Below are 19,806 nucleotides of genomic sequence, written 5' to 3' on the forward strand. Positions count from 1 at the left end.
TAGAACCAAACCATCTAGCTTGCAATCAAAAAGTTTACATCCAAACCTTCAAAATTGTTGTCACAATGCCAGATATTTCTTTTCCTATCATCTTGCAAATCCACTACTCTCACCAAGGTTATCCCTCTGATAGAGATTTGTCTAGGGTAATCTAGCCTTGTCACTTGTCATCCCTCATCACCTTGAGCTAAAGGTTGGGATCCACAAGTGGCCAATCTCATGTTTTTCCTAAGGGATCATTATCCTATCCTTAAGTTGACACAAATCACCACCAAGCTTGCATATAAGAAAGCAAACCTTTCGTGCTTTGGAAACATATCTTTTAAGTTAGAATCCCTAACCAGTCTTCCTTAGGTTTTTCATATAGCTTTGCCTCATCCTAGGAAATCATTTGCATAGAAAAGCCTCCCCCCTTTTGCATCCATCAACATTGTTGCACCTCATCCCTAGGAACATTTTCATGCCACCCATCACTCACTTAGCCAAGAAGAAGAAGGAAATAATGGAGCCCTTTCATTTGGATCAGACACCATCACTCCCCTTAAGCACTCAACCATCCTTCAGCCCAAAGAATGTTATACCATCACCTACTAACATTGAAGCTTTCGTGAACCTACCAGGAAATGCAGTATTGGTGAATGCCATTATAGACAAGAAAAAAGAAACAATCATGGAAAACTTTCAGAGGGACAACATAGGAGCCTTCAATTTTGGAAGACCTCCTCCCTTATTAGATCCTTCTCACCCTCTGTTTGGGTAGCTACCACCACCCATAGGCTCTTATGATCCAAATCATCCTTTGTATATACGAAAAGAAGAGCCTTAACCCACCTCATATGATCCAACAGACCCAAACATACCAGCCTCCACTCAAGTTGAAATCTCCATTCTGCAAGCCAATCTAGCTACCACCACTCCACCATTGGTCCATACCACTCCATCCCAAACCCCCTTCACCCAAAACACCTAATCATTCACTCCCTTCACTATTGTTGTTGCTGCTCACCAACTCGGCCTTCCAAATCCACCCATCTCCCAAATTAGTGCTAGCATCTTTGGCCAACCTTAGCAATATATAACTGGAATGCCACCTGTGGGGCCAAGTATTCAACCTTTCATCACCCCTAGTTTGTCTACCTCAGCTCAGAGCACAATTCCATCATTTCCACTAGGTCCTTGGAGCTCAATGCCATCAGCCACAAATCCACAAGCTACTACCCTCACTCCACAAAGCTATCAAACCCCACAAGCTACTACCAATGTTCTTCCAATCTCTCAAGTGACCCAAGCTCCTACCACCACTCTACCAAGCTTTCAAATCTAGCCACCAAGCTATCAAACCCCATCAGTTCCATTCTCAAGCTTTCAATTCCCACCACCTCCACCACCAACTAATCCATTACCTCCTATTACCAACTATTTTTCTATGCCACTTCTAAGAGGAAATCCACCACCACCAACCACCAAATACTTGGCCTCTTTTGCCATGCAGATACCTTCCCAAATGGGGGTACAACCCACATATATTGGTCAAACTCCTCAAATCCAAAGTCACGTTCCACAAGCTCCCCGATCCTTTCCCCAAGCTTCATAACCATCTTATACCTTACCTCCACAGAGCAATCCATTTATCCCATAGCCAGCTTATGTTCCTCAATCCCAACCTCAAATCCAATATCAATAGCAAGCCTCACAACACATGCAGTAATATGTGCCACCTCCACCTCAGCAACCCATCATCCACCATTCAATTGCCCAAGCCATGTACAATTCCTACCAGCCCATACCTCAAAGCCATCCATATTCAATTGCACCATTCAGTACATATCTCCCTCAGAGTGCTCCTACAGTGGAGGCACCATAGCCATCACCCATTAATTCAAAATGAGAAGCCATGAAGACAGCTTTGAAGAGAATCCAGGAGGGAAATGACCCAAAAACCTTCAAGTTTGAGAATGTGTGTCCTTACCCATTTGACAGAGCCATTACCATGACACCATTTCCCAAACACTTTGAGATACCCAAGTTTGACAAATTTAGAGGAAAAGGAGACCATGTCACATATATCAAAGAATTTTACATGTATTACCAAGAAGTGGCATACAGTGATGTCTTCCTTACATGCCTCTTCCCCAAAAGTTTGGCTGGACTAGCTCTTGAATGGTTTTATAGAATCCCATATGGCACAATCAAAAACTTTGTTGAATTTTCTGAGGCATTTGTAGCCCAATATGCCCATCTTTTTGAGATAGAATTATCAGTGGTTGATCTTGTCCACACCAAGAAAATGGAGAAAGTCTTGCTAAATATCTGCAAAGATGGCAAACCCTTACCACCCACATATCTTGCACCCTGCCAGAGCGCCATTTGGTGAAAATGTTTATTGATAATGCCCATCCCAGGTTAGTTCACCACATGACCATGAACTATTTGCAGACCTACAAAGATATCAAAGAAAAAGGAATGATCCTTGAGCAAGGACTCATTAAAGATGGTGTGGTCAAGATTAACAAGGAAGCCAACCAAAATCAAACCCATTCAAATGACAAGTCTAGGTATTGGAACAAAAAAAAGCACATTGCAATATATGGGGTCACTGACACTAGAAATGTGAATATTGTTGGTCCTTCCCAAAATTAGTCCAACCCACCTTATCAACCAAATAATCAACAAGCTATCAACAAACAACAGAAGAGTCAACAAAACTTTCAAAGCCACAATCCAAAGCCCAACTTTCAAGGGTCTAACAATAAAGCTAATTCCATCAATGTAGCTACAGGACCAAAGCCCAAGTTCCAACCTGCACCTCAAAACTATACACCGCTTGGTGAGCCATTGGATGTCATTTTTGAGAAATTAGTCAAGGAAAACCTCATCAAATTTCCTCCTACCTAGCAAATCAACCTAGGCCAATCCAAAGCTGCATGGTATAGAGACAATGAGTATTGCAAGTTTCATAGGGTGAAATGGCACACCACCCTCAAATGCATGTAGCTGAAAGATTATGTGCAGGACTTCATTGATTGGAAAGAAATCATAGTTGGAGCACAAACCTCTCCTAATGTAGGCTTGTAGATCTATCAAAATTATTTTCCTCCTTACAACAACCAAAATTTTGGAAAAGCACCCATCCAAACCAACAACACCAACAACTTCTAGCCAAACCAACAAAATGGGAAGAACAATGACCACACTTCATCCTGCATAGACTATGGTAGCCTCATAGGTTGTATATCTGAGAAAGAGCCTTCTGTTAATGTTATCAATATCGAAGGCCCAAACAATGAGTGTGCAGTCACCACTCAAAGAGTGTGATTGAACATTGCAGTCCCATCAGTCCCATCAGCACTATCAACCCTAGCAACATCATCAACTCCATCAAAAAGCTAGTATAATATCTTAGAACACCTTGGGAACATGCCAGCCCAAATATCCATTTTAGACCTTCTTCGCACTAGTCCTGTGTACAAACACATCCTTGATAGTGCTCTCATAGAATCTTGTGTCCCTTCAAATATCAATGCAACTAATTTTCATAATCTTTTTGGACACCTTTCATCCTCATGTGCCTTATCATTCAAGCCCACTGATATACCTGTGGTAGAGCCATATCACACCCTTCCACTTCACATAGCCATTATGGTATCCAATTTTTCCATAAAAAGAGTGATGATAGATAATGGATTAGCCTTGAATATTTGCACCCTAAAATTCATAAAACATGCTGGGTATACTAAGGCAGATACCATCAATGAGGTTATCACTATTAAAGCTTATGATAATCTAGAGAGAACCAAAGAGGGAATAGTTTTGCTACCCATCAAGGTTGGGCCAGTCATCTAGAAAAAAATTTGCCATGTTGTTTATCTAAACCTACCATTTAACATCCTCCTTGGATGCCCATGGATCCATGCCATGAAGGCTGTTCCATCCACATATCATCAGTGCCTTAGATTTTTGCATTAGAGCACTGAAGTGAACATCCATGCTGATCCAAAACCCTTTGCTTATTGCAATGCAGTTGAAGCCTCATATACAAACCATTTCCCTAGCATCAAAATTGGCCATTCCATTGCCAGTTTATCCAACACCTATAATGACCCAGAAACCATCCTCGCCTCCACCCTATCTACCCTAAAGATCAACAACAAAGGTTGTGGAGAGTATAACCTGTCTGATGCATTTGTAGTTGGTGCATTGCCACTTGATCCACACAACCATGGATGACCCACATATCATAGAGCCAAGGAGACTCCACCACCTTGATACACACAACTTGGTCCAACAACCTTTGTATCCCTGAGAATCCCTCTTCATGAGGAGCTCACTCCGGATATCAACAATTGGTTACATAAGGATGCACCTCCAAGAAATCAAGCACACCTTGATCACTTTAGCTAGAAGTATCCCCAAGCACATAAGCTCATCACTGAAAAATGGAACTATCAAGGTGGTGGTCTAGGACTAGAGGAAAGAGGCATCCAATGTCCCATCAAAGTACACAAACAAGAAAAGAAGTTAGGTCTAGGCTTTGGCATACCCACAACTGTGGGTACCAATATGGACAGTCATGCTTTTTTGAACATCCACCATGACCCTGTAGAAATTGAGGACATTCTGGAGGAAGTTGAAAAGAGATCCTACGACAATATCCCAAACCAAATCTCCCTGGGAGACTCTCTTCTCCAAGAACTATCTGTCCATTTCATCGACCTACCACTCGCTCACCCTGAACTCATAGATTGGGACCAGCCAACTGTCATACACATTGATGAGTTCACATTAGAGGAAGTGCTTCTAAGATTCATGGGAGTCAGAACTCCTCACAAGCAAAAAAAGCCAAATTCTTCCTATATCAATAAGCTAGATCCCAAGGGGTATTTTGGAGAAAATCCCCAACCTAGTTCTCATACACCCAAAACTGGAACTAAGGAAAATCTGAGACTAGCTCAGGTAGCGAAGAGAGCCCCTCAGTGAGAAAATCCAAAGTCACAAGCAGAACATGAGGATTTAGCATTTCCTCCTCAAGATAATCAACCAGAGGTGTCTTCTATTCTAATTGAGGATAGTAGAGAAGTCAACATCAATTCTTTAGAGATCCCTAGACTTGTTCACATTGTTGCATCCCTATCGCAAGACCAAGCTAATCTCCTCTTTAAGGTCTTAAGAGAGAACATTGGCTGATTTGTATGGTCATATCAGGACATGTTAGGACTTGATCCAAAGCTTGTAATTCATCATCTTGTAGTTGATCCAAAGATCAGGCCTGTCAGACAAAAGCTTAGAAAAATGCACCCCAAGGTGGCATTACTAGTCAAAGCTGAATTAGAAAGAATATTAGCTGCTAAGGTTATCTGACCTATCGACTACTCAGAGTGGATCATTTCGGAGATCTTAACAAAGCTTGTCCAAAAGATGATTTTCCCTTACCCAACATAGATATGATTGTAGACCTTACAGCTAGACATGATATTTTGTCCCTTATGGATGGGTTTTCTGGGTATAATCAAATCAAGATTGTAGAAGAGGATCAGCATAAGACAACATTCACTACCCCTTGGGGAACCTTTTGCTACAACATGATGCCTTTTGGCGTAAAGAATGCTGGCGCTACCTATCAAAGAGCTATGATAGCCATTTTCCATGATCTTATCCATAGCATTTTGGAGGATTATGTGGATGATATCTTGGTTAAATCTCACACCTTAATGGATCATCTTGTTGACCTGGAGAAAGTATTTGATAGGTTAGCCAAATATCATCTCATGTTGAATCCCAAGAAATGTGTCTTTGGGGTCACCTCTAGCAAGCTTCTAGGCTTTATAGTTTCTAAACAAGGTATAGAGATCGACCCCAAGAAGGTCAAGACTATCTTAGACATTCCTCCTCCCCAGACACTATGGCAGCTTTGTACTCTTCAGGGAAAGCTTCAATCCATCCGGTTCTTCATCTCTCAGCTTGCAGATAATTGCATGCCATTTGCACATCTACTAAAGAAAGATGAGAACTTCAAGTGGGATTCTTTATGTCAATGCAGCTTCGATCAGCTCAAGCAATATCCCGCCAATCCCCTTATCTTGGTTCCACCAGTTCCTGGTCATCCCTTCATCTTGTACATATCAGCAATGCCTATTGCTCTAGGGGCACTTCTAGCATAGCATGATGACTATGACAGAGAAAGAGCCATCTACTATATCAGTAGAACCCTAGTTGGTTATGAACTCAATTACACTCCTATTGAAAAAATTTGTTTGGCAGTTGTTTTCTCAACTCAAAAGCTTCACCACTACATGCTAAGTCATACCATCTAGCTAGTATCCAAAATTGATCCTCTCAAGTATATGCTCTCTAGAACAACACTTACAGGCCATTTGGCCAAATGGGTTATGCTCCTTAGCAAGTTTGACATCCAGTATGTGGATAGAAAGGCAATCAAAGGGCCAGCTATAGCAGATCACCTAGTTGATGCACCTCTAGTAGATACATATCCCTTGATCACAGAATTTCTAGATGAACATATCTGTCTAATTGAAAAATAGATCCCATGAAAACTTTATTTTGATGGCTCATACACATCTCATGGATCAGGAGCAGGAATATTGTTGGTCACACCTCAAGGAGATTACATTCCAAAAGTTTTTAAGCTACAATTCCCTAGCACCAAAAATATAGCTGAATATGAGGCCCTCATAGCAGGATTAAAGATAGACATAGAATGGAACATCACTAAGTTACAAATCTTTGGCGATTCTTAACTCATCATCAAGCAAGTCCTAAATGAATATCAAACCCAAGATGAAAAGCTATTAGCCTACAAAGTGCTAGTTGATCAGCTAACCCAACATTTTACAAAGCTTTAGTTTATACAAGTGCCTCGAATGCAGAACAAAGTAGCGGACACTATGGCTACTATAAGCTCGCTCTTGGAAATTCCCCAAGAAGCTACGCAATATGAGTTTTTAGTCGAGCAACTGCTCACACCTGCTTATGCGAATGAGGATTCAAATCATGTTTTCATCTTGGTTGGTCCTTAATCCCCTTGGTACCATGAAATCCATGCTTACCGTAAAGATGGTATCATATCCCCTCACCTCACACAAACCCAACGGGAAAACCTCATCCAAAAAACATCCTGCTATGTCATCATAGCCAATACCCTATATCATCAAGGTTATCATGATACTCTCTCTAGGTGTTTAGACCAAAATGAGGTTGTGATGGCATTAAAAGAAGTACACTCCAGACTTAGCAGTGCCCACAAGAGTGGTATTGTCCTAGCATGACAAATCCTTAGAGTAGGCTACTATTGGCCTACCATCAAAGAAGACTCCTGTGACCTTGTCAGAAAATGTCTCCCATGTCAGCAACATGCCAATCTTGTGCACACTCCAACACAAGATCTACAACCTATTGCACCACCTTGTCCCTTTGCATGTTGGGGCCTCGATCTAGTTGGAACTATTGCACCTCTCTCATCTGATAGAAATAAATAGATAATAATAGCTACAGACTATTTCACTAAATGGGTGGAAGCAGTCCCCCTAGTCTTAGCTACAGGAGTTCAAGTCTCCAAGTTCATCTTGTACCACATTTTTGTCATTTCAGCATCCCATCCACCATCTTCACCAACCATGGAGGTAACTTTGAAAATATCAACATAGAAGAATTATGCACTTCCCTTTGCGTCCATACCACTTTCTAGCCCATATTTCCCACAAGGTAACGGCCAGGCAAAGGCAACTAACAAAACCCTCCTCAAAATCCTAAAGAAAGTTGTCAATGATTCTAGCCGTGATTGGCACCTACAAATAAATCCAGCCCTATGGGCCTATTGAACCTCCTTTCATACATCCACAAGAACAACTCCATACTCCCTAGTCTATGGTGCCAAAGTGATACTACCCATAGAGGTTGATCTTCCCTCCTTGCGCGTATCTTTGCAAGGGCAAATATCAGATGAAGAATACAAAGTAGCTCGGCTCACCCAGCTAGATCTCCTAGATGAGAAGTCACAACATGCCTATGATCACTTCAGAGTCTATGAATCTTGTCTCAAAAGGAACTTCAAAAAGAAGGTGCTTCCTTGACACTTTTAGCCAGGCAACATGGTCCTCAAAGAAAATATGAAAGTCCAAGCTAAATGAGAAAAGAAAGGCAAGTTTGAACCTACATGGCTTGGTCCTTATGTTTTCACTGCCTCCTTTGGCTCCAGAGCCTATTAGCTATCTACACCAGAAGGAGAACTCTTGAATGATCCTATTAACATCATTCATCTTAAGAAGTTATATGCTTGAAGATCCTTGGTATAGCTATCTTTTGAAAATATTATTAAAAATAAAAATAAAAAATAGTAAAGAGAAATAAGCATCCAATGGTGAAAACATGGCAATTCAAGCACCTTGGATAGGTACCTCGGTGAAAACCTGGTAATTTAGATGCCTTGTGTACTAAGACTAATCCATTATCTATCACTATCCTATCCCTCATCCATCCACTCACCATCCCATAAAACACTTGGTTGTTCCCTTGGTGTTCCGACCAAATATCCAACATCTAATGAAGCTTGTAAATACCTCTTATACAGCTTGTAAATCTTGTACCTCAACTTGTAAATCTTGTACCAAAGCTTTTATCATACCTTGTAAATCTTGTATCATCCCTTGTACCATAGTTTGTATATCCAAATCTTGTCCAAAACTTGTACCATATTCCAACTTGTAAATAATCTTGTATCCTAGTTTGTATCCTATCACATGCACAAAAAGAATCCTATTTTCCTTAAGATTTTCACAAAACCATCAAATTATCCAACTATCCATCCAACACACTCTAAAACATTTCCATCTCACAAAACCCAAACATGAACAACCTTGTTCATTTGTAACAGATCTTGGTCTATGAGCTTGTATATCCTCTTTAGCTTAGTACCATTGTATCTATCCAGCTTTCATGTTAGTTCATCCTTGATCAACATCTTGCACACATCGCACAACCCTTGGCTACCTATTCCAATGCATCCTTTAGCTAGATCTCTTGTCACCAAAGTGTTATCCTTCTAAGTTGAGCTTGCTAGATGCATCACTCATTCAAATCCATCAGCTTAGGTGCTCTTCGATAGATCCTTGTAGGATATAGCTTTCCTCATGTCTTATCTTGGTCTGTTAGTACCTCGTCCTAATCATCTCATTGGAAAATAGTTCTCTTTTGTATTTTTGATTTCTTTTGATTTGGAATCTTCCCTTTGGGTCTTGAAGTATCTTTTCCAAACAATCTTTTTGTTCCCTCCTCAAGGTTGCCACGATCTTGCATATCATGGTATACTGTGAATGGAGCAATCTAAGTGTAAGGTTTTGATCAGGTCTTTTGTTTGTTTTTCTTTTCTGCTTGTGGGTTACCCAGTGTCAGTTCCATGATGCTTCCTCTGGGATTCATGTGTGCTACTAGGGCAATCTTTGCGTGTTTATTTTGAGTCAAGTCCGTCAATCCTCTAGATAGTTGGTGAAAAGGCCTTGATGTTCTTGGTAACCTTGGTAATTAACCAATAGTCCTATAGCGAATCTAGTGCTCAACTACATGGTGTTACTTCTCTTTGAAGTATCCCCCTGTTCAAAAAGATTCAATGGAATCACTTCATCTTCATTATTCCCCATCCATATCCAACATCTATCTCTCCTACCCTAGCTTATGCATTAGTATCTCTTTGAATCAATCATCACTCTTAGCTTTAGGGATCCACAATCCTAGTGTTAAGATCCACCAATCAAATCAATCCACCAAGCTTCATCTTTCGAGATCCACAATCCTAGTCCTAGGGATCTTCGAAACCCATCCCTTGCCAATCTAGCTCTTTGAAATCCTATTGCATCAACTTTATGATCTCATCATCCATCTCCCTATCCTAAATCCTTTTTTTATAGCACTCTACTCCTTCATCCTCCCCCCAATCCTGAAAGTCTTAAGCTTATTTACTCTTGTGCCTCTGATTTTCCCCTTTATCATTCAACCATAGTGAGAGTTTGAGCTAACTAAACCTCTTCTCTTAAGCCACTCCTCATCCTCCCACCCGCCAAGATTCTTGTACTTTTCAAGAAGCCATAAAGCCTCGCTTTCTCTCCTTGCCACCTTCTTGAGGGGGCATCTCGCAGTCCATTCTCTCCTCTTCTGCTCTAGCCTTAGGCATCTTATTTTGTTATCTTTGATGCCATGCCACTTGCGGCATCACATCAAAGAGGGGCAAAATGTAGACACCTAAAAATCCTTTAGAAAATAAAATATTTTTATTTTTTGAAAAAAGTTCCTGATGACATCATCATTTATTAATTAATTAATTTTTTTTATGCCATTAAATCCCTTTATCTTAATTAAAAATATTTAATTAAGGAATCCCTCCCAAAAATGTTTTAAACTTATTTAAACATTATTTCCTTATTTATTAATTATTTAATTAATAAATTGACCAAAAATCCCAAAATAATTTATTTATTTATTTTTTTGCCCAAAACTTGGCCAATTTCCTTAAGACCACTAACCTCTTCAAAAATCTTCTAATCCTTCTTTAATTTTGATTAAAGGCTAATCTCATCATTTCCTGTTGGGTGATGCAACGCGCTCCCCTGCCCACGGGTGGTTAATTATGTGGTGTTCCATGTTCAAGTACAGTCATGGCTTTTGGTGCAATGGTAAATGGGCCCAACAATTGGTATCAGAGCCTGGCTTTGGCTTGGTCATGGGTTCAAATCTCCCCGGTGCCTTCCCAACCCGTGTAAGCACCTGGTATGCACGTTGAGGGGGAGATTGTTGGGTGATGCAACATGCCCTTCCCATAGATGGTTAATTATGTGGTGTTCCATGTTCACTAATAGTCATGGCTTTTGGTGCAACGGCAAACGGGCCCTACATTTCCTACCCCTAATCCCAAATCAAAATATTTAATTAAGATTAAATATTAATTCTCATGTTTATTAAAAATATTTTAATAAATATCTCCTCAACCCAAACCCTTGAAATAATTAAAACTTTATTTATTTCCTAAAAACCTTTTTTATCCTCATCTTAGGAAGTTCTAGACTCTTCTAGAAAGTCTTCATCCTCATCCAAAGCCTAGACTCTTCTAGAAGATGTCAATCCTTATCTTTAATCCTAATCCTAATCCCCTCCTAACCTTGTCACATTCCCTAAACATGGGCTAAGACTTGCTAACCCAAGCCAAAGTTAACAAATATCTCCTCCTTCACCCACCCTCATTTATTGCCATCCACTTGCCTATCCCTAAGCTAATCCTAAACCATCCTAATCCATCCTCTAATCATTTGCACAATCCTAAGAAAACTTAAAACTTTCCTAATCCAACCCAAGTCAAAATTCCTCGCCCTCTAACATAAATGACCCTCAAATATCTCTTACACTCTCCTTCAATGCTCTTACAAAGCACTTATGAAGGGTCATTATGAAGATATTATCCCTTGAGCTTCCTTTGTTGACTCATCCTTGCCCTTTCCTCCATCTTCTCACCCTGTGAAATGTGTCACTCCCTGATTGGCTGTAAGGAAGCACAATCCATGTGCTCTGCTCTCATTCAATTTGAACCCTCCATAAGGTTTCTCCTTTCCTTCCATATTAGCCCTCGATCCCTCAAACCTCTTGCCTATAAATTGGATCCTTGCCCTATGCAAAAACAACACAATCTAGAAAGTAAAGCCATAATGCCATTTTGAGAAGCCAGTTTTACATCAAATCTATTCACCAAAATCTATCAAAAATCCTCCATTGAAGCCCATTTGAGCATTTGAGCATACATACATAATCAAGCCATCTTAGCTATTAGACACACCTCTACATCAAGTGATCATCCTCATTGAGAGAGCCTATCCATGGCTCATACTCTCATTTGAGGACTTCACTTTGTCTCTCATGAAGTTATGTTAAATTAGTATGAAAATGCTGTTGATTGTTTTAATTTGGTGTTTCTAACATACTAAAGTAACATATACACCATGATTTAGAGATTACTCTATCGCTACATGACTCAGATGTCAGTCAAATTGGTAGAGCATTACATGATGCTACAATAAATATTGTAAATTTATTATTGTTTATATTTATTTGTTACTATAATTTACACATGTATATAGTTTTTTTAGCATACTAAAGATCTTTTATATGTATGTGCTTAGGTATATACATACATATTCTTGAGTCATTCAATTTAACTTTTTTACATGTACATGTGTGTTCTATAAGGTCTTAATGATAATCTATTGTGTTTTGGAGATCTGTAGACCATAACAGATCCTCCATGACATGAATCACAGGTATGTTTTGTATTTTTTATTATATATATTTGATGGATATATATTTCACATATGATATTTAATACATGCATGTATACATGAATATTTATAATTTTATAATTTTACAAATTTCTTTCATTTGACATAGGGTATAGATCCAAATTATAGAGCCTTTTGAGGTCAAGGATTAGGAGGGGAATGTGGTTGATCTTAGTTTACACCTGTGTCTATTTCATTGATGTTGTCAAGATATTTTATATATATACATGTCATTTCAGATACTTTTGTATCCATAGATGTATGTTATCTTAGATACATTTGTTATTTTGGATACTTTTATATGGATATGTATGTTATTTCAGATACATGTCTTATTTTGGAAACTTTTATATGGATGTACATGTTATTTCAGATACATTTGATACATGTGGTATTTTAGAGATATTTGATATGCTATTTTGGAAATATTTTATATGGTATTTTGGATACATTTCACATGGGTACATGTATACATTATTTCATAGATGTGTTATTTTACATAGATGTACATATTATGTTCATGTCTTATGTTCATGTTGAATGTATGTATTTTTTCAATATTTTATCAATAAATTTAATACATTTTTAAGAACATAAAGAGTATTAGAACTTAATGTCTTATGTACATGTTAAATTGATCTTTTAATGTCTTAATATTTTATGTGTATGTATGTGTTATTCATGTTTTTGTATATGTTATTCATCTTAATACCTTATTCATGTTTTTAATATTCATGTTTATGTATATGTTATTCATCTTAATGCCTTAATTTAAGTGTAATTTAATATATTTAATGACATGTCTTAAGGGGAGATCCTAAATTATACATAAGAATGTAGATTAAAATGTATTTTTTATTTCATAAATGTATTTTTATTTTATTTAAATGTATTTAAGAACATAAATAATATTTTATTTCATAGATATATGTAATTATGTTCATGTTAAATGTAGACATGTATGTTTTCAATATTCATTTTTATGTATATGTTATTGTTTTTTATACCTTAATCTAAGTATAATTAACTATATTTAATGTCATGTCTTAAGGGGAGACCCTAAATTATACATATATAAGAATGCAGATTAATGCATAGGTAAGAATATAACCTATACATGTACATAAGAACATATAAAGAGTGCATGACCTAAAGAATGCATGTTACATCATTTAATTAATAAAAGTTAATACATATAAGAACATAAAGATTATATACAAACATAAAGAATGTATCATATAAGAACATAGACATTATATGTACATAAATACATAACAATATTAACAAAAATAACAAAACATGTCTAATAAATTGCATATCCAAGATAAATGATCTAATGTAAACAAATTTATAAAACAAATATCCTATCAATATTAAATTTGAACGTATAAGAGCTTTTTAGACATAGCTGAACTAGAGCTCCATAATAAGTACATAGGTAAATTAGAGCTCCAAAAACATTGTATTGTTAGGATCCTCTCTAGTTTTTATTATCTCTATAAGTTTTTTATGTTCTTCAATAGACAGTTTCCACTTTTGGTTTCCACGATGTCCTCTTCTTTGTATTGCTTCAAATTGTAACTTGGTTGCTATCACATGGTTTCTATAATTTAAAACCTTTGCTCTAGGCTGGTATTTAATAAATTCAATATCACTATCAATTACCCTTGTTTGATGATAATATGTTTCTTCAATAATAGTTATCCAATTGGATATGACTGTTCATCAGCATCTATAGTTCCTTCTAGCAATTGGTTTTTTTCTTTTATGCATCTTAAAAGATAATAGTCCACATTTTCCGCATTATTTGGTAAGGCTTGAACTACAAAAATATCTCCTAGGTGTATATAAAAATAGGATAAATATAAATTAATTTGAAAATGAATATACATGTATATTAATTTATATATATGCATATATGCACACACACTTGCCATAACTAAATAAAAAATGTGCTCATAATCAGCTGAATATATAGGATCATGAATCTAAATGTTAATGTCAGTATCTTCAAAAGGAGGCTTTTTAACTATCTTCTTCAAATCCCAATGTGAAACATATCCACTCACAATATTTTCACATGCACTCACTACATTTTCCTTAATGCAATCATCACAAAAACATGTAAACTTGATGTAAACTTCTAATACCAGGAATCGTTTGACAATTGTAAGGATTTGATTGATCTATATCTGTTACAAATACAAAAAATAATTGTCATATTTCAAAATAAATATCAAATAAAAAACTCAAAAATTTGAAAAATACAATTAAAATAAATATAACTTAGTTCACCTTTCACTTCCCAAAAGTAATGCTTATTGTATTCAATGTCTAGAGGCAAAATGAACTTTGCACCATTCAATAATTTGATTTGAACTCTCTATCCTATTCTCTGAATGTACATACAATATGCATATATATAATTTAAAATATATGCTACTAGTATTAAACATGCACAATAAATGCATATATTTACCTACAAGTTCATGTTGCAAAAGTGCATGCTTTATACATATGCCTACTCCATCATGCTCCCCTTTTCTATGTCCACTTTCAAATAAATTCCATTAAAACCTAACATTGATTCTAGCATGTTGCACTGCTAACCAATTAAATGCTTTTGCAGATTTAAATTGTCCTATGAACATGAAACATGATAAGTATCTACAATTATCTATGTACATGTCTCAAATCAAAATAGGCATACATACAAATAAATATAAGTTAAAATAAAGTTAAAGAAAAGTGTAAGTTTGTAAATACTAGCTTGCACATCCATTAGACCAAATCCAATGCTCTAAAAAATTTATTCCATGATTTCAAGGTTCTTTAGAGAACATTGTAAAACAATGAGCCACATAACTCCTATCATGAACTCTATGATCACTAATATAGAAATTAACCTCTTTAATAATGATGCATTCATTTTCATCCAAACTTTCTATCTTATCCACCTCAAATTGTGCATGTCCATAGGTCAATTGGACAAATATTGCAACGTGTTTAGAATAATAATATTGCCCTTGAATCTCTTTTTGAGGTGCAAATGTATAATTCTTAGAAAAATCTACAACTGAAAGTATACATCCAGGTGGAAAACAATTTTTAGAATCACAAAATTTTTTATCTTTCCATCGTGTTGTTAGAATTCTTTAGAATAACTAAGAGGGGGGGGGAGGGGGGGGGGGGTGGGGTGGGATGAATCAGTTATTCAAGGTCCAAATGCCATATTAATACTTTTTCACTACTTTTAATGAATCCATACACTTTTCATCCATTCAAACTTAAATCAACCATATTAGCAAGTTACAGTAAATCAACATGCAAAGATAAAATATGCAAGATCAACACATGACACAATGATTTACGTGAAAACCCAATTTGGGAAAAACCACCAGTAACATGCTACTTGATTCTCACTCTTCCAAAGTGATGCCCTATTAAAAGCTTGCCTTGTTAAAGGCTTACAACACACTATTAAATGTGACCTTGTTAGAGGATTTCACCAAACTGTTAGGAACGGGCCTAGTTAAAGGACTTTAGAACATTCACTTAGAATGTCACCCTGTTAAAAGATTTATCTCATGGCTATTAAACCAACCTAAGTCCATAGGATTTAAACTAACTGTTACAACTGCTAGAAAGTAACAATAATGGCCTTTTGATGTGATATAACTTACAACATACTTTGCAGATTTTAGATCACACTTGTAGTTCAATCCTTATGCTTGGCTTCAATCACTTCAGCTCTGATTGCTTGTCTTCTTGTCAAGCTTCATCTCCTTGAGTCTTCTAACTCATTGTACTAATGCATCCATATCAGGGGTCTTCTTACTGAAATAGAGTAACTATGCTCTCTTTTCTCTTTAGCACCTCCTTCATCATTTCATGCTTTCATGCCTGACCGCCTCTCTCTCTCCTTTTTTTATTAACTTATGACACCTTAAATAGAAATCTAATTTTCCTTTGCCGCTGAATTCTCCCTCTCCAATTTTAGAGTTTCAAATGGATTAGGTAGGATACAATGTATCTACCTCGTATCTTGTTCTCATCCAGAAACTTCATCAGTTGTATCTTTAAAAATATTCTACATGGTGTTCGGTGGCACAAACTCATCATTCTTATCTTCCATTTAATTCACAAATTTCTAAGTAACAGCCTTGTCGGCTTAGATTTGGCGAATCTTTGATTTTAAAAATAATGCAGCAACTTGGCATTATTGATTTTACAGGTGCTCAACATCTCTATGTTACTCGGCACTATTGGTTTTACTGGTGCTCGACATCTCTATGTTACTCTGCACTATCGCTTTTACTGGCACTTGGCATCTCTGTGTTACTCGACACTATCAGTTTTACTAGTGCTTGGCATCTCTGTATTACTTGGCACCTATATCTGCTCGGCACTTGATATCACTTAGCACTTCATATCACTCGACACTTGATATTACTCGACACTTTGAAGTTAAATTAGCTTGGCTTTGACTAGGAATCTATTCAGCACTCATTAGCCTGCTTGGCTCCTTCTCTCTAGTGAACTTTAGTTAGGATTTACAGATGTCTTAGCTAAAACCTTACACCTTTGATATATTTTTGTGTGCCCATTCTCTGTGTCTTATAGTATGTCATCAAATACACTTTTTCATCAATGGCTTAGTTGATCCTTGTACTTCATTACAACATCATAACTTCAACCTTTCTCTAGGTGTTCTAGTTACATCTTATTGATTTCCTTCTCCTTGACAATCAACTAATTGATAGTATTTGGATCACTAAAGAAATTGTCATTCCTGCAAGTAGCAAGTTTGACATCAATGATAAAAAAATGATTGAGAACATTCTTTACCAATTCCATATGATTATTCCAACAACTTTCCTTATGGTCTTTTCAATCATTTCCAACAATCTCCCTCTTTGGCATTGATGGCAAACCAAACTGATCAATTAATTGACTTAGTTACCACCACGATTGTATATGTTGTCTGCTACATTTGTTTGCTTTTGCATCTTTACTACTTATCTCTTATATCTCCCTCTTTCATATATATCTCCCTCTTTCTTTGTATTGATCAAGTTTCTACACATTTCTCCCTCTTTGACATAAATGCCAAAGATGTAGCATCTTTATTATGCAAAATATAAGCTTTGGCTTTTTGTTGTTTTGTCCCTCTGTCACCATGCTTGTGACTAATTTGGAGTCTTTTGCTCCTGCTATCATCGTCTGCATCAATTTACTGATATTTTAATGATTTGTTTCTGTTGATGCAGGTCAACATCCTTGTTCCTTTAGACTACTTGAGTTAGGGGTATTATCCCCAACTTGCCTCTAAGATATTCATAGGCATCCTTGGGCAATGGTTTGGTTAAGATATCTATAGTTTTTTCCTTTGTGTGAATGTATTCCAACTTCACTTGTTTATCTTCTACCAATTCTCCAACATAATGATACTTGATTGCAATATGCTTGGTTTTTGCATGCATTACTAGATTTTTGGATATGTTTATAGCACTTGTATTATCACAATACAATATCATAGGTTTTGTTACCTCTTCTTTTATTCCTTTCAATAGATGTGTGAGCCATACAATGTTTGTGCAATTGACTGTAGCTACTACATATTCTGACTCTGTAGTGGACTGGGATGTACATGTTTGTTTCTTGCTAGTCCAGGTAACTAGCCTTTTACCTAGAAATAATGCACCTCCACTTGTGCTTTTTCTGTCGTCAATGTTACCTCCCTAGTCTGCATTGGTATATGCATTGAGCTCAAATTTTCCATTCTTTTTGTAGTATAGACCAAAGTTATCAATTCCTTTAAGATATCTCATTATTCTTTTTACTACTATGAGATGATTTTCTTTAGGATTAGTAGAGAATCTAGCCACTATTCCAACTGCTAATGCTATGTCTAGTCTACTATGTACAACATATTGTAGTTTTCCAATCATGGATCTGTACATTGTTTGATTAATTTTAGTTGATTCATTATTTTTGGACAGCTTATTTCCTATTGCCATTGGTGTGCTGACTGGTTTGGATTCCTCCAATCCAAACATTTTAAGAATTTGTTTGATGTACTTTGATTGTATCACAAATATACCATGTTTGAGTTGATGTACTTACAATCCAATAAAGAATTTGATTTCTCCAAACATGGACATCTCAAATTCATGTTTCATTTTGTCAGCAAAGCCTTTACAAAACTTCCTTTCCACCAAACACTATGTCATCCACAAAGATTTCAGATACAATAATGTCTTTACCTTCTTCTGCTTTGATGTACATATTCCTAATATCATCAGTTCTGTCAAATCTTATTTTCACTAGATACTTGTGAAGTCTCTCATACCATGCTCTAGGTGCTTGTTTCAAACCATAGAGTGTTTTATGTAGTTTACAAAACATATCCCTATTGTTTTCATCAACAAATCATTCTAGTTGTTCAATGTAGACTTCTTCTTCTAGTATACAATTTAAAAAGGTAGAGTTTACATCCATCTGATAGACTTTAAAAATCTTTTTAGGAAGCATATGAAAATAAAGTTCTTACTCCTTCCATTCTTGCAACAGGGGTGAATGTTTCCCCATATTCTAGTCCTTCTTCTTGAGCATAACCTTTGCATACTAGTCTAGCTTTGTTTCTGGTAATCTGACCATTCTCATCTAGCTTGTTTCTGAATACCCACTTGGTGCCAATCAGATTCTTGTCAACTGGTCTGGGAACCAAACTCCAAGTTTTGTTCTTCTTTATTTGATCAATCTCTTCTTCCATAGCTTTATACCAGTCATCATCTTGTAATGCACCATATACTGTCTTAGGTTTAGATTTGCTAATCAGACATGATTCATGTCTTATTCTATTCCTTGGCATTGGTCTTGCATCTTTGTCACCAATTATCTCTTCAACAAGGTGATGTCTTTTACATATTTGGATAATCTTGGATCTGTCCTTGTTTGCATGTTTGATCTTTCAAATTCAGGATCACTATGCACTTCATTGTCAAGTTGTTCTTCATCTTGTGTACTATCTTTAGAATCATATCGTGCATTTTCTTCATTCTGCAACTCAGCTTTTGAATGCAACTCAGCATTCACTGGCTGGGACTCGGCTAAGATTGATACTTATTGTTGAGTTTCAATTTGATTGACATCATCCTCATCAAGAATAATTCCTTCATAAAAATACACAAAGGTTTTGTACTCTTCCATTTTCTTTGGTTTTTCTGCTTGGGCTTCTGTGTGCTCTTCAAAATTTACATTTGCACTTTCCACAATTTTGTTAGTGTTAGTATTCAAACACTTATATGCCTTACTTCTAGTGGAGTAACCAAGAAATATGACTTCATCACTTTTTGCATCGAATTTTCCATTTCTAGCATCTTTAAGGATAAAGCATTTGCAACCAAACACTTTGAAATATTTTACATTGGGTGAGTGACCATACCATAATTCAAAAGGTGTTGTGTTTGTACCT

The sequence above is a fragment of the Cupressus sempervirens genome, chromosome 9, assembly GCF_028749045.1.
Source record: "Cupressus sempervirens isolate cs-2001-9-10 chromosome 9, ASM2874904v1, whole genome shotgun sequence".
In the NCBI taxonomy this organism is placed as follows: domain Eukaryota; kingdom Viridiplantae; phylum Streptophyta; class Pinopsida; order Cupressales; family Cupressaceae; genus Cupressus; species Cupressus sempervirens.